Source organism: Capsicum annuum, chromosome 5, assembly GCF_002878395.1.
Source record: "Capsicum annuum cultivar UCD-10X-F1 chromosome 5, UCD10Xv1.1, whole genome shotgun sequence".
NCBI lineage: Eukaryota > Viridiplantae > Streptophyta > Magnoliopsida > Solanales > Solanaceae > Capsicum > Capsicum annuum.
In genome coordinates this window covers 99,321,369-99,337,578 of record NC_061115.1, presented here as the reverse complement: position 1 = coordinate 99,337,578, position 16,210 = coordinate 99,321,369, and positions in this window count along the sequence as shown.

Genomic DNA, 16,210 nt, shown 5'->3' with positions numbered 1-16,210 from the left:
TCTTTGGATTTATTATTTGTGTCATTGCATGTATTTACTCCTGTGGGTAATTCTTTAGTAGTGGATTGAGTTTTCAGATCGTGTTGTGAATGTTAGATATGTTGTTACTTATATTAATCTTATTATTCTAGATATGGTGGATTTTGATATGATTCTAGGCATGAACTAACTATCCCTCTATCATGCAGTCATGAATTGTTTTTCCAAGATCATTACCTTATCCATGCCCGGCATAACCCCATACATGTGGCAGTAAGTGGTTAGCTATGAGCCAATGAGGATTATTTCTTAGATATATTTTAGGAGACTTATTTCAAGGGGTTGAGAGTCTTATCTCACTTATATATCTGATGTTAGTATGGAGAGTCCGTCACTTGACTCTATTATGTAGTCCATGATTTTTCTAATATTTTCTCCATCAATCTTCCTAGTAATCCCCCTATTTGTGAGATTGAGTTTGTTACTGATCTCGATCCTTGCACCCGACATTTTTCTATGGCACCTTACTATATGGCTCTTGTCGAGCTTAAGGATCTAAATTCTCAGCTTCAGGATCTTCTTGGTAAGGGTTTATTTAGTGGAAAGCTCTTGTTTTGTTTGTGAAAAAGAAGAATAATGGCTCCATGTGCATGTGTATTGATTATAGATAGCTTAATAAGGTGACAGTGAAGAACTGTTATCCTATGCCTCACATTGGTGACTTATTTGACTATCTTAAGGGTGAAGCGATGTTCTCTATGATTAATTTAAGATCTGGTTACTATAAGGATTTGGGCTAAGGATATCCCAAAGACAACCTTTAGGATCCGTTATAGTCATTATGAGTTCCTAGTGCTGTATTTTGGGTTGACTAATGTCCCAGCCACATTTATGGATTTTATAAATCGTGTGTTCAGGCCATGTTTGGATTCCTTCGTGATTGAATTTATCGATGAGATCCTTGTGTATTCGAGAAGTAAAAAGAAGCATGTTCATCATTTGAGGATTGTGCTCTAGACTTTGAGAGATCCTTTGATTTTTGCAAAGTTCTCTAAGTGTGAGTTTTGGCTTAAGTACGTGACATTCCTTGGACATGTGGTGTCTAAGGAAGGGATTATGGTAGAACCGACAAAGATTGAGTCTATTCGTGATTAGGCTAGACCTACATCTCCAGTTGAGGTTCGTAGCTTTATTAGTTTGGCTGGTTATTACAGATGATTCATGAGGGTTTTGCTATGGTTTTAGAATCTATGACCAGATTGACTCGGAAGGAGGTTCTTTTCTGATGGTTTGAGGAGTGTGAGTCGAGCTTTGGTAAGCTTAAGGCGTTTCTTTCTTTAGCTCTTATTTTTTATCTTCCTATTGAGGGCAGGGGATTCACTGTTTATTCTGACACTTTTAGTATTGGTTTGGGTTCTGAATTTATAAATAGGGTCATGTTATCGCTTATGACTCGAGATAAATTAAGGCGCATGAGCGCAACTACTCTTCTCATGATTTAGAGTTGGCGGTGGTAGTCCTCATGTATAGATATAGAGGCATTATCTTTTGGGGTACATTCTGAGATTTTCACCGATCATCACAGTCTTCAGCATCGTATGACCCAGAGAGAGCTTAATGCTAGGCAGCTTAGAGGGATGGAGTTACTTAAGGATTATGATATCTCTATTTTATATCATTCAAGCAAGACGAATAAGGTAGCAGGTGCCTTGAGTTGGAAGGCGGTAAGTATGGGTTAGTTGGCTTGTATTTCAGTTTCTTAGATGTCATTCGCATGGGACATTTTCCCCTTTGCCAACTTGATGGTTCTCCTTGACGTTTTAGACCCTATAAGGTTTCTGGCAAGTGTGGACGTGAGTTATTTGCTTTTTGAGCAGATTAGGGATCGTTAGTTTGAGGATAGTAAGCTTCACTTCCTTTGTGATCAAGTGTTGAGTGGTGAGTCCAAGAGGATCTCTTTAGATTCTGAGGGCGCTTTGAGATTTGATAGCTGCATTTGTGTTTCGAGGATCGATGATTTGATTAAATTGATTTTGCACGAGGCTCACAACTCTAGATATTTTATTCATCCAGACACATCTAAGATGTATAGATATTTGAGACAACATTATTGGTGAAGCGGTATGAAGAGAGATGTGGCAGATTTTGTAGCATGTTACCTACGTTGTCAGTAGGTAAAGGTTGAGAATCAGTGACCAGGTGGGTTGATTCTGAGGTTTCCCATTCCTAAGTGGAAATGGGAGGTGATAACCATGGACTTTGTCAGTGGTTTGCCACGTATATCCCATGGTTCTGATGGTATTTGGGTCATTGTGGATCGGTTGACCAAGTCACCATATTTGATTTCTATTCAGATGTCTTTCAGTGCGAAGAGGTTAGCCCATATCTATGTTTAGGAGATAGCCTGTCTGCATGGCATGCCTATCTCTATTATTTTGGACCGGGGTTTCGTATTCACTTTCTAGTTTTTGGAGAACATTTCAAGAAGAGTTGGGTTGTTATGACCCAAACCAGGTCCTGGACGTGACGGTTTTTTAATGTCCACCGCGGATCAGAGACCACCCCATACACCTAGCCAAATAGCATAATATCCCCAACGTCGGATGAATTCCGAACCTATAATAAGATAGTTTTAAAGAATAAAGGATATGTCTATAACTGATAACTAGGGATTGGCCAAAACAACTAATCGACGTCACCCAAGTCCACAGTAATCCAACAAAGCCTCTATGTAAAGGAAAACTAAAACTAGTCTTGCTCGGGACATGTCCTCGACTTTGATAGATGACAATGACAATGACAATTATAATTTTAATTATAATGTGAACTCTCAATTCTAATCTATGAAATGAACTGATGAAATGTCTAAGTCTTCTGAAGAATGGAAGCTCACCACTTCACCACAACAAACCAATGCGCCGAACTAATCCACCTAACTTTGTGCAAGAAAAGTAGAGATATCTCCGGTGCCTACATCGTGTGGGGATACAACGTCCGAAGATGGTTAGTGGTTGGAGAGCGAGCATGTCACTCAGGCATGAGGGATAAAATAATGCGTTGAATATCAATTCAAAACCAGTTCGAAGATCTAATACACAATCATATGCAAATACATGTATATATTTCACGTGCTGGGGTAGGGAAGAAGGCTTAGCATGCACTTTAAAACTTTATCCTAGATTGTTTTCTCAATCATCATAACATAAGAAGGAACCCACGAACTATATGGGCCCATCTCTCCCCCTGCTGGTAGAGCTCCAGTTCGTAGGGTCGCATGAACCAGAGAGTAAACTTATGCACTATGGGGGACTCGAACCTCCCAATCATGTGATAACAATAAGGGGGGATCAAACCACCCATTCATATAGACCCTTGCATCGGCAATCACAGTTTCCATTATTAGTCCCTCGGAACCTCCAGTTTCACAACTCAGCTACACAATCCCCATTAAAGCCAAATTAAAAACAATTATAACACATTCTCATTCATTGAATCACGATACACATCAAGGAATACATTGTTGGTATCGTCATACTAACTATACTTATAAGGTAACATCAACATGCCAAACCAATTATTAGCACTTGTGGGTATTCACAACCCCCTTGGTTTAATTTAAAAAGCATTATGCTTCATTAGTTTTCCACATTTTGCAATACTTCAAGTAGTTCAATAATGTATATTTTTCATATTAAAGAATCAATTTCACAATATGAGACTGGGGTCATAACCACCTCAAAAGTCACAAGTTTAGGGAAATCACAATCCCTTAATTTATTTACCATAGCCATGATCAAATTGATTTTTTAAACCACCGTTCAAATGTAACCCTTCCAGAGAAACACATGAAACATCACATAAACAACGGATATTCAAACCCTTAACCCCTCTTTCAAAATAGACTCAATACCATACTAATGATACTTAATAACATATGTTTTTCACAAATTAGCAATTAAGGAAGAGTAATATGCCAGAAATATCCAAGTTTATGGAGAGAATTCCACCCTTGAGTCCTTAGGTGATCTACCTCTTGGAAACCCTAAATATGGCTGCTTGAGAGAGTTGAGAGAGTTTTGGAAGTGTTTGATTATGTTATGAATGAGAAATAAACCGTCTTAAGTTCTTTATAAACGTCGGGTTTTAATTAGGTAAGCAGGGAATTTTCGAAAGTGCCCTCAATTTAAAAGTTGAATTATAGTCGTCAGTGACTACGAGTCACCATACAACTTTTTACCATAAGTCATAACCAAAATAGCTTCCTAGACACCCACACACTATTGACCCTATGACTCAACTGCTACAACTCGTAATGGGACCCTACGACTCATAGGGTCCAATTATAGTCAATGGAGAACCTATTTGGGGTAAGCACTGGACATCCTACGATTTACACCCAACGACTCATAAGAAATCCTTAAGACTCTTAGTGAGCCACTCGTACTCAAAGCAGAAATTAGTTACACACTTACTGTTTAGGCTAAGATTAGGTCCCTAGGACTCGTTAAGACTCCTTACGACTCGTGGAGAGTTGTAGTCAGGACAATGAGGATAAAACTTTAGAAATCTTCATGGACCAAAAACCCAAGGTGTTAAATACTCCCCTTTAGGATCATTTATCCTCAAATGATAAAAAAAAGCATTTGTTAGCATGATTTGACGCTAAACACTACCACACTTACCTTTAACAAGGATAGAAAACAAAGATGCTGAGGAAATTACAATTTCCTTTGACAAAGTCAGAAAACAAAATGTTAAGGAATACATATACCTCAAGCACAATTATCCAAAATAAGCAACAAAATGTAAACTTGGACTTCATGTCTTCCCCTTCTTCCCAAGCAGCTTCCTTAACCTGCTGGTTCCTACAAAGAATCTATACTGAAGCTACATCCTTAGTCTCTAACCGATGGACTTGCAGATCCAAAATCTCAATCGGGACTTCCTTAAAGATCAAGGAATATGAAATGCCCACTATTTCTAAGGGAACAACCATCGAAGGATCACCAACACACTTTCTCAACATCGAAACATGAAATACCAGATGAATGAAGCTCAAACTAGAAGGCAACTCTAATTCATATGCAACATTACCAACTCTCTTCAAAATCAAGTACTAACCAACATAATTAGGATTGAGTTTCCCCTTTAACCAAACCACATTACTCCCTTCATGGAAGACACCTTTAAGAAACCAAATCACCAATGCTAAACTCCAACTCCCTTCGCCTCACATTTGCATAGTATATTTGGTGACTTTGGGTGGTCTTAAGCCTATCCTAAATCACCTTCACCTTTTCCATAGCTTGGTGGACAAAATTAGGGCCAAATAACCTATTTTCACCAACCTCAAACCACCCAATAAAAAACCTACTCCTTCTACCATACAAGGCTTCAAATGGAGCCATACCAATACTAAAGTGATAACTGTTGTTGTAGAAAAATTCTATGAAAGAAAAGTGGTCAACCCAACTACCACAATAATCAATTACACAAGCCTGGAGCATATCTTCCAAGGCCTAAATTGTCCTTTTTACTTGCCCATTTGTCAGTGGGTAGAAAACAGTACTAAAGGTTACCTTAGTCCCCAATCCTCCCTGGAATGACCTCTAAAACTTAGATGAGAATTGGGTACTTTGATCAGATATAATGGAAACTGGAGCACCATTAAACTTCACAATCTCCTCAATGAACAACTTGGCATAATCCTCAGAAGAGAAATTAGTCCTTACTAGCAAGAAGTGAGCAGACTTGGTCATCCTATCAACGATGACCCAAATTAAATCAAATTGCTGGCGAGACTATGGAAGACTGGTGAAATCCATATTAATTATTTCCTATTTATACACTAGCAGTTTGATCTCTTCAGTCAACCTACCAGGCCTTTAGTGCTCCACCTTCACATGTTGACACATGATGCACTTAGCAAAAAATTGGCTACATCTCTCTTCATATTATTGCATAAATAAATTTCCTTAAGATCATGATACATTTTTTTTATCCTGGATGAACCATATAACGTGACTCATGAGCTTCAACCAAAATTCTTACTTGCAACCCATCGATGTCGAGAACGCACAACCTTTCTTGGTACCTCAGGATATCATCACCACCAATCTTGAAAACCATAACCTTCTACCTACCCACATTATTCTTGATTTGCATCAAGATAGGATCCAACACCTGCTTTTGCTTTACCTAAACACCAAGAGATGTCTTTCCTACCTCCTGAACAATTACACCACCATTTTTGGAGTCCAATATACAAATGATGTGATTAGCCAAATGACGAATATCCTTCATCAAATTGAACTTCTCCTCATCTATATGAGATGCTCCCCATAGATAAACTACTAAGAACATCAACAACTACATTAGCTTTACTTCGATGATAGTGAACACTCATGTCATAGTCCTTGAGAAACTCAAGCCACCTCCTTTGCCTGAGATTTAGTTCATTCTAAGTGAAATATTAAAGGCTCTTATGATTAGAATAAATATCACATGGACCCTATAAAAATAATATTGCTAGATCTTCAGTGCAAATACCACGGCTAATAATTCCAAAGCATGAGTTAGGTAATTCTATTGATGAACTTTTAATTGTCTAAAGGTATAGGCCACAACTCTATCATGCATCATCAATACTTAACCTAGTCCCACTCTGGATACATCAAAATAGACCACAAAACCATTAGTACCCTTAGCTAGAGTCAAGACCAGAGTAGAAGTTAACTTATCTTTTAACTTCTCGAAACTACCCTTGCAAGCATCGGACCACAAGAATTTCATCTTCTTCTAAGTCAACTTAGTCAATGGGATAAAAATAGAAGAAAAAAATTCCACAAACCTTCTATAATTACTGGCTAAACCCAATAAGCTTTGAATTTTAGTTGGAGTAACGGATCTAGGCCACTTCTTAAGTACCATAACCTTTTGTGGATATACCATGATCCCTTCACTAAAAATAACATGTCCCAGATAAGTCACAACATTCAATCTAACTCACACTTAGAGAATTTAGCATACAACTATTGCTCATTAATGGTTTGTAATACCAAATGGAGGTGATCAGCATGACCTACCTCGCTCCTTGAATACATCAATATATCATCAATAAAGAAGATCACAAACAAATCTAAAAATTGATGGAAAATCCAATCCATAAGATACATGAATATTGTCGGGGCATTAGTCAAACCAAATGACATCACCAAAATCTCAAAATGACCATATCTGGTTCGAAAAGTAGTCTTAGGATATCCACATCCCTAATTTTCAATAGATAGTAACCCGACCAAAGATTAATCTTTGAAAAAAACTTACCACCCTGAAGCTAATCAGATAGATCATCAATCCTTGGAAGGGGATACTTATTTCTCACAATCACCTTATTCAATTGGCGGTAATCAATACACATTCGAAGGGACCCATCCTTCTTACGTTTGAAAAGAATAGGAGCACCCTACGAAAACATATTAGGGTGGATTAAAACCTTGTTAAAAAGATCTTTCAACTGTTCCTTGAGTTTCTTCAACTCAGTCGGAGCCATTCGATAAGGAGAGAGAAAAATTAGACGAGTGTGCGAACGAATATTAATTCCAAAATTGATTTCATTATCGGGAAGACCACCTGAAGCATAATTAGGGAACACCTCGAGAAATTCATAGACCACAGAGACAATTACAAAAAAGGACCTTCGAATCTAGAATCCTTAACATGTACTAAGTGATAAAGGGACCCCTTATAAACCAATTTTTAGGCTCTAAGATACGAAATAAACCTTCTCTTGGATGCTAGATAACTACCTTCCCATTCAATTACTAGCTCATTTGGGAAATGAAAACTGATCCTTTGGGTCCGACAATCAAAAGACACATAGCATGAATATAATAAATCCATCCCTAAAATCACATCAAAGTCTAACATCTCAAACTCTATTAGATATACCAAGGTCTCCCTATCATACACCGATATCACACAATCCCTATAGACCCTTTTATTCATAATGGATTCATCCATCGAGGTGGATACAAAAAAAAAAGTCTGAAATACACTCTGGGTCAAAACCAAAATGGATAGCCATATAAGGGGTCACATAAGAGAGGGTAGACCCGAGATTAAGAAAATTATATACATAATGAGAGAAAATTTAGAGTATACCAGTAAAAACATTGAGGGATGCCTCAGAATCCTGGTGAGTGGTAAGAGTGTACGACAATTCTGACCAGTGTCGAGGCCAAGAATAAAAGTAATACCTTTTGGTGTAGGAGTTGATGAAGGAACAACAGGAATTTTATTTTCCCAGAAGAAACCTTAGATGTAAATCCCTATGCATATAACCAACCTATCCATATTTAAAATATTTGTTCCTTCCTTCTTTACAAACACCATGATGCACCTAACCAAAGAATCTATAAGAAAGATATGATGGAAATTACTGAACCCCACTAGCTTGAGGCTGGGCACCCTATGCCGTGGGACCCATACTATTATAAAAATGATATTCACTCGATGGCTTAGGATATAGAGCACTATCTGCAGAGTAAGAACCAGAATATCCCCACTTTTACTTAGACCATTTTCCACGTCTCTACCACTTTGCTGCTGACCTCCACCCTAATCGAAATACCAAAACTTCTTATTTCTTCTTTCACTCATATCAATCTGCTTCTTATTTTCCTCCTTAACCTATTGTATGTACAACACCAACCTTGATATTTCCAGGTCCCTATTTAATAGAGCTGCTATGCATTCCAATACTAAATCATGGGAAAATTTCGAAGCAAATTTCCTAATTTGAGATCTCATAGAGGACACTAACTCCAAAGCATAACGAGATGGATGGTGAAACTTTAAAGCATACTTCTTCACTGTCATCCTTCCTTTCTTCAAATTTATAAATTCCTCAGCCTTTGCCTCCCTTAACTCCTGATGAAAGAAGAAATCAAGGAAAGCACTAGAGAAATCATCCCGTAAAGAAGACTCAACATCATTACCCTTAGTATGGTCCCATTCCTCATACCATTGATACACCATATCCTTTAACTGGTAAGAGACAAGCTCTACACCCTCTACATCAGTAGCATTCATCACATAAAAAACTCTTTTATCTCATCAAGAAAATTATGAGGATATAGATAAACTCATAAATTGGTCCGCTTTAGTGGCCTCAGAAGATGGAGCAACAAAAGCAACATGCTTAGTCTTGGAGGCCACTAAATGGATAAGTAGATGAATTGTCTAACTCAACATCTGACACTCCAACTTGAGGTGTTGAGGAGAGATAAGGGGAACCAATAAAACTCTATTAGGGAAATCAGAAGTAATGACCCTAGATCAGGTCTAAACTATTAGAGTAGAATATAAGAGTTTCCATGATCATCAGATCTTCTGGGAGGAATGATCTAAAATAAAACCATATGGGAATTAGAGAAAATTTAAGACCTTAGACTCTATAGCTCAAAATAGAACAACAAGAAAGGAAAATATTCCTAAATGCCTCGTAGCCTCTCCTTTATAAACGTGGCATGATATATACCCATAAAAGAGAATATACTTGGCATGACTTTGTCAGATATGCAATAACACCAAACCTAGGCTCTGATACCATCTTTGTCTTGATCCAAACTAGGGCCTGGCATTGACAAGTATCTCAAGTCCACCACAGACCAGAGACTACTCCTTCAGCTAGCCAAATAACATAATATCCCCAACATCATATGAATTCCAAACCTATAACAAGATAGGTTTAAAGAATAAAGGATATATATATAATCGATAACCAGCGACTGGACAAAACAACCAACCAACATCACCCAAGTCCATAGTAATCCAACAAAAACCTTAATGTAAAGAAAAACCAAAATCAGTCTTGGTACATGTCCGACTCTGATAGATGACAATGACAATAATAATTATAATAATAATTTAACTCTTAATTCTAATCAATGAAAAGAACTAATATGATTTCTAAGTCTTCCCAAGAATAAAATCTCACCACTTCACCATAATGAACTGATGAGCCAAGCCAATCCACATAAGTCTGTACAGGAAAAGTAAGGGTATCTCCGATGCCTACATCGCTTGGGGAAATAGTGTCCAGATATGGTTAGCGGTTAAAGTGCTTGCAAGTAACTTAAGGATGAAGGATAAAATAATACCATAAATATCAATTCAAACCAGTCCAAAAATCTAATACGTTTAGTAATATAAAAATACATGTATATACTTCACTTAATGGGGTAGGGAACAAGGATTAGTATGCACTTCAAAACTTTAGCCTGGATTTTGTATCTCAACCATCATAACATAAGAGGGTATCTACGGGCAATATGGGCCCAGCTCCCCCAGCTAGTAGGGCCCTAGTTAGTATGACCATACGAAATAGAGGGTATACGTATGCACTATAGAGGACTTAAACCTCCCAACACATCAAGGTGACACAAGTACAAAATCATGTAATGTAATGTAATGTGGGGAACTCGAACCTCCCAATCATGTGATAGTAATAAGGGGGACTCGAACAACCTGGTCAGATAGACCCCTGCATTAGAAACTATAATTTCTAGTATTGGTCTCTCGGAACCTCCACTTTCACGACTCAGCTACACAACCCCTATTAAGGAACAATTAAAAATAGTTATCACACATTTTAATTCGTTGAACCGCAATACACATTAATGCATACATTATTGGTATCATCATACCAACTACACTTCCAAAGTTACATCAACATGCCAAACCAGTTATCACACTTAGGGGAATTCACAACTCCCTTGGTTCAATTTAAAAGTCATTATGCTTCATTAGTTTTTCACATTTTACAATAGTTCAAGAGTAGCTCAATATGCATACTTTTCATATTAAAGAACCAATTTCAAAACATAAGGCTAAGGTCATAACCATTTCAAAAGTCACAATTTTAGGGAAATCATAATCCCTTAATTTATTCACCATGACCATACATAAAATTGATTTTTTAAACCACCTTTTAAACATAACCGAAGTAAAGAAAAACATGAAATATCACATAAATAATAGCTATTCAAACCCTCAAATCGTGTTTCAAAACTGACATTAATATTATACGAATGATAAAAACATATGTTTTTCATAAATTACCAATTATGGAAGAGTAGCATGCCTAAAATATCCAAGTTTATAGAGCGAATTACACCCTTAAGTCCATAGGTGATCTATTTTTTGGAAACCTTAAGTATGGATACTTGAGATACTTGAGAAAGATTTAGAAGTTTTTGATTATGTTATGAATGAGAAATAACCCCTATTAAGTGCTTTATGACCATGGGATTTTTATTGGGTAAGGAGAGAATTATCCAAAGTGCCCTTAATTTAAAAGCTAAAATCTAGTCGTTAGTGAAAATGAGTCACTATACAACTCGTAAGGTCTCTTTATGACTTTTTACCATTAGGTATAACCAAAATAGTATCCAGGGAACCCAAACACTGTTGAACCTATGAATCAATTGCCATGACTCGTAATGGGACCCTACAACTCATAGGGTTCAGGCATAGTCAATATAAAACCCATTTGGGGTAAATACTAGACATTCTATGATTTACACCCAATGACTCATAACGATTCCTTGACACTCTTAGTGAGCCAATCCTACTCAGAGAAAAACTTAGTCACACACTTATTATTTTGGCTATGATTAGGTCCCCATTATCCATCAAAACACCCTACGACTCGAAGAGGGAGTCGTAGTAAGGATAGTGCGGATAAAATTTTAGAAATCTTTAAGGACCAAAAAACTAAGGTGTTACATGGATACTCAGGTGTTCCTTGGTACAACTTCCATCAACAGACTGATTGTAATACCCTGAATATTTATAATTGTCTTTCGTCCTCTAACAAAGCTTTAGAAGTTTAATTAAATTATTGTATCATAAACATCGCAGGCATTCGAAAGTATTCTATTTAAATTTTATAAGAATTCTGGTAAAAATAATAAGTATGTGCTATGTGTAAAGATAATTCTTCTATGTCATCTATTATTTTAAGTTATAATGCAAAGTGGTGCTTTATATGTATACTCATATAATGTTATATGGAATATAATGTTCAATTATTATTATACCTTTCATGTTTATCAACTATTGTCCACTTTTTAATAAAGATATTTAAGGATATACTATGTATGAAAATTATTGTGCGGCAATTAAGTGAACTACGTGTTCGGTCTATTAATTATTTACGTATTTGTTTAGTTGTTATAAGTATTAGAAGAACAAATTTTATTTAAATACCACATGTTTGTATGTAATTTATTCTAAAAGAGTGTATAATTTATTGATAGTTTAATGGTGATGTAAAAATCTAGTTGTGTTGAAAAATTATTATTACGATAAGTAGATTTTGTTCAAAATAACTTTCTATTAATTATGATATATTTTAAATAGTGTATTTATTTAATCACAAATTTATACAATATTCGAATATATTTATGTAATGGGTCAAAAATAATTCATGTGGTGACCACCAGTTTCACGTGGAAGTAGAAATCATTGACAACAATAAAGTAATTTATGTGGTGGCATTACACTACTCATCCTATTACTAATATAATAATTAATGGTGACCTACTCTTTGAATATTTTATTGTGGTATGTAGTATACAATAGTTAGGCAGCCTTTTTCATTTCATTTCTCTTCATAGAACATTAAGAAACCAAAGCTAATGGCTAAATTAGATTTTAAAACTTGTTGGTTCATCTTCTTGAAATTATGATAAATCACAATTCTTGAGATGTGTTAAGATCAGCACCTTAGTGTTCTTCAGTTAGTTATAGGTATATGAAGTGAAGCTTATATTCTATAAATAACATTTTTTTTCGAGAGTTCTCAACTATACTCGGATAGAGCGCAAGGACGATGAAAATCTTTGTTCAATTTAGTTATGCTCCTTATCATATACATGATCATTTGATTACTCCCATCAAGTTATTTGAGCATGAGTTTAAGGTATGTCAAGGATATTTCCTTATTTTTGGCGTGATTTCTTAAGAAGTATATGGTTTTCAAATTTAGCTTGTGATCAGGCAAAATTAGTTTCGGATGTCTTTAAATGTTATGGATATTACCTTTTATTAAAACAAAACTCATGTCCTACACTAATTCTTACTTATTTGTCTTTATTGGATATCTTACAACAACAACAACAACAAATCCAGTATATTCCCACATAGTGGGGTTATTGGATAGCTTAGTAGTATGTAATTTCCTTTTGTTCGTATTCACGAGAAGGTTGTTCGCAAATAGAAGAGAAGTTGGGCAGCTTAGTTTAAAGGTGAGGATGGACTTTTTAGGTTATCGAATACTACAGAACTAGAAAAAGAGGGTCAATTTGCAAGTATCTTGATTTGGATTTTCTTCGTCGAGGTCGTGGTGTTTACTGTTTGTTAGGAAATCTCCACACTAATAACTTATAGATTGCCTTAACAAAGAATTTTATCTTCATATAGAGAACCATTGATGATGCAAAGTCGTGTGGCTTCACTTTTTCACCGGTATCGCTACATGCGACATTTGTTACATCTATAGCTAAATAGGGAACGTGTATTTTATTAAACTAATTTAATTTTTGCACATAGTTAAAGAGTATTATTCTTACCACCATGCTTATAAGTTATAACACATAACCTAAAATTGAATAGCTGGTTGCGTTTTGATTCTAGGATAGAGATGTATGCCTATATCACGTGTATCCTATGCCGTTGAAGGATAGCATCAGGTAGTACACACACTCTGTATATATTATTTTCCCTTAAGGTTAGGGACCGGAGCATACGCTGACACCACATGCATTTCATTGAATTTTATCTATGGTTGTGTAATATGACTTTGGGTTACTGATGTTAGTTATGCGTGGGCCTATAGAGGCTTAGTAATTGTCACGCCTCAAATTCTGTTGGGGCGGACAAGAACCCATTTTGGGAGAACTAACTCTTAAACATGTACTTTTCATGTATGTAATTATGGCATTCAAAGCTTCTGCTAGTATGGATATGATGCATTGATAAAACAAACCATGTACGTAAGTCCAAACCTACATATACAAGACTTTGCCGTTGGGGCTACAACGTTAAAAGAACACAATGCTACCATACTTAACTTCACATAGTCTGCAAAGCCTCTAAAAGACACATGGATACTTAGTTAAGGTCAGGAAAAACCCCCGCCTTGCTCATAACTACTACACAATACCAAAATATATAACAGACTCGACAAGCTCTGAATCAACTTGGAGCTCACCAATAGCAGCTGGATGTCCTGTGCTATTACTGGGGTGGTCTACTAGCCAGAGTACTTATACCTACGACATGAAATATAGTGTCCTCTATGAAGGGTGTCAATACAAAGAGTGTACTGAGTATGTACGACATGAATTGACTAAAAATAAGACAAGATCTCAACAAAATCAGTTATCAATATAAAGCTATAAAGATAAGGATAGAATACCAACTTTGCTTATGCTTATGGGATCATGTACATTATATCCTTTACTTTGCTTTATTCTTCTTTACTTTATAATATTATAAGGCATAATACAAATGACCAGTTGATCAGTGGTAAAAGAGGATGACCCATGCTAGGCATTTTAATCCCTGGGATACGTTTCTCATAAGTACACAAATCGAGATCGACCTATGCTAGGATTTTTTTTTCCCCTGGGATACCACCCGTAATATTGGGATCGACCCATGATAGGTGTTTCTTCCACCCCTGAGATACCACCCCAAAGATATAGACTCACTTTAGATCATTCTTTTCATCTTTAAAGTTTTTTTGGTGGTCATGTATTGGATTTGGAACTTTGGACCAGTAGCAAAAGGTGTGCAAATATGCACTAGATGCAGTAGCAATGAGGTCGAATACAACAATAATAGAAATATAACACATAGGAGCTTAGCTAACATTGTGGGTCATGTTAACTAAGAGAACAACTCGTAAGGATTATTTCTAAAAGCACCCATATCATACTAGTATTTAGAAAGGAAATGGACAGATCTAGTAACAAACACATATTTAGGTACTTTAACAACTTGACAAGTTAGAATAAGGTTGTTAACCACCTTGGGGGTTGTACACTGTAGTATGTATAACTTGAAAGGAAGAACGCTTAGGAAGCTTACTTTGTAACAAAGGAGTTAGATTCATGCCAAAGAGTAGGATCGATGAACCATACATACCTTGCTGCACAACTGATCACACTTTCACTTAACGCCTTTCCTTTTAGATTACTAATATACAATAGCATAAGACTAGTATTAGTAGCTAATTAACATATTCACGCCATTTAAACTTACTAAAACAGTAATCGAGCAGTAATCCACAATCAACTAATCCAAGGGTGTTCTCTCAACCTTGTTCTTCTCCAATTATATTCACACGTGATGTAACTTTTTATAAGATCCCCTTAACAGTTTCATCATTATTGTACTCTCAAAATAGTATATCAAGTGATGTGGGAAGTAAACTTATGCGACATTCAATTTGGTGGTGTACCATTATACTCTTTTTCTACCTTTTAATAGAAATTATTCACAGTATTCCCCCAACGTCAACCAAGAAGCCCCCAACATATATACATAAAACAGATTCAAAACAGCCCCAAATACCCCTTAATATGGCAATCAAAAATTGAACTCGCCATTCCTTGAGTTCTTAACACATATACACAATCCTCAACCAACACACGTAATAGGAAAAGGGAAAAAATGGATAGTAGCCATACCATAATTTCGGTGGTAGTTTATTCCCTTGATGTATCAATAGCTTGATCCCTTTACTCACAAACTAAAATTAAAGAGAAAAATCTCTTAATAATCAAGGATAAAGGGGCTGCCAAAATTAAAAAGGGATATCTTCTATTTTAATCATGGAGAACATAATCCTTATAGTATTCTTAAGATGTGCTCATGATTTGTTCACTTACCTTTAACTTGGAAGGAAGGTTTCCAAGAATCCTAGTGGAATTTTAGGGCTGCTGCATAGCTAAGAGAGAACAAGAGAGAAAATCTTGAAAGCTATTTTTTTTTTGGCTAGTTAAAATGAGCTATAAGGGCTGGTTTTAATCCCTTTAAAAAAAGCTTCTCTTGGCCGACTTTCTTGTTCATTTTTGGTCCATAATTTATCAAGTAGGTGATGCACCTACTTTCCCATTATATTGGGCCTTTGTGGATTAAAAACTATCGGGCCTTGGCT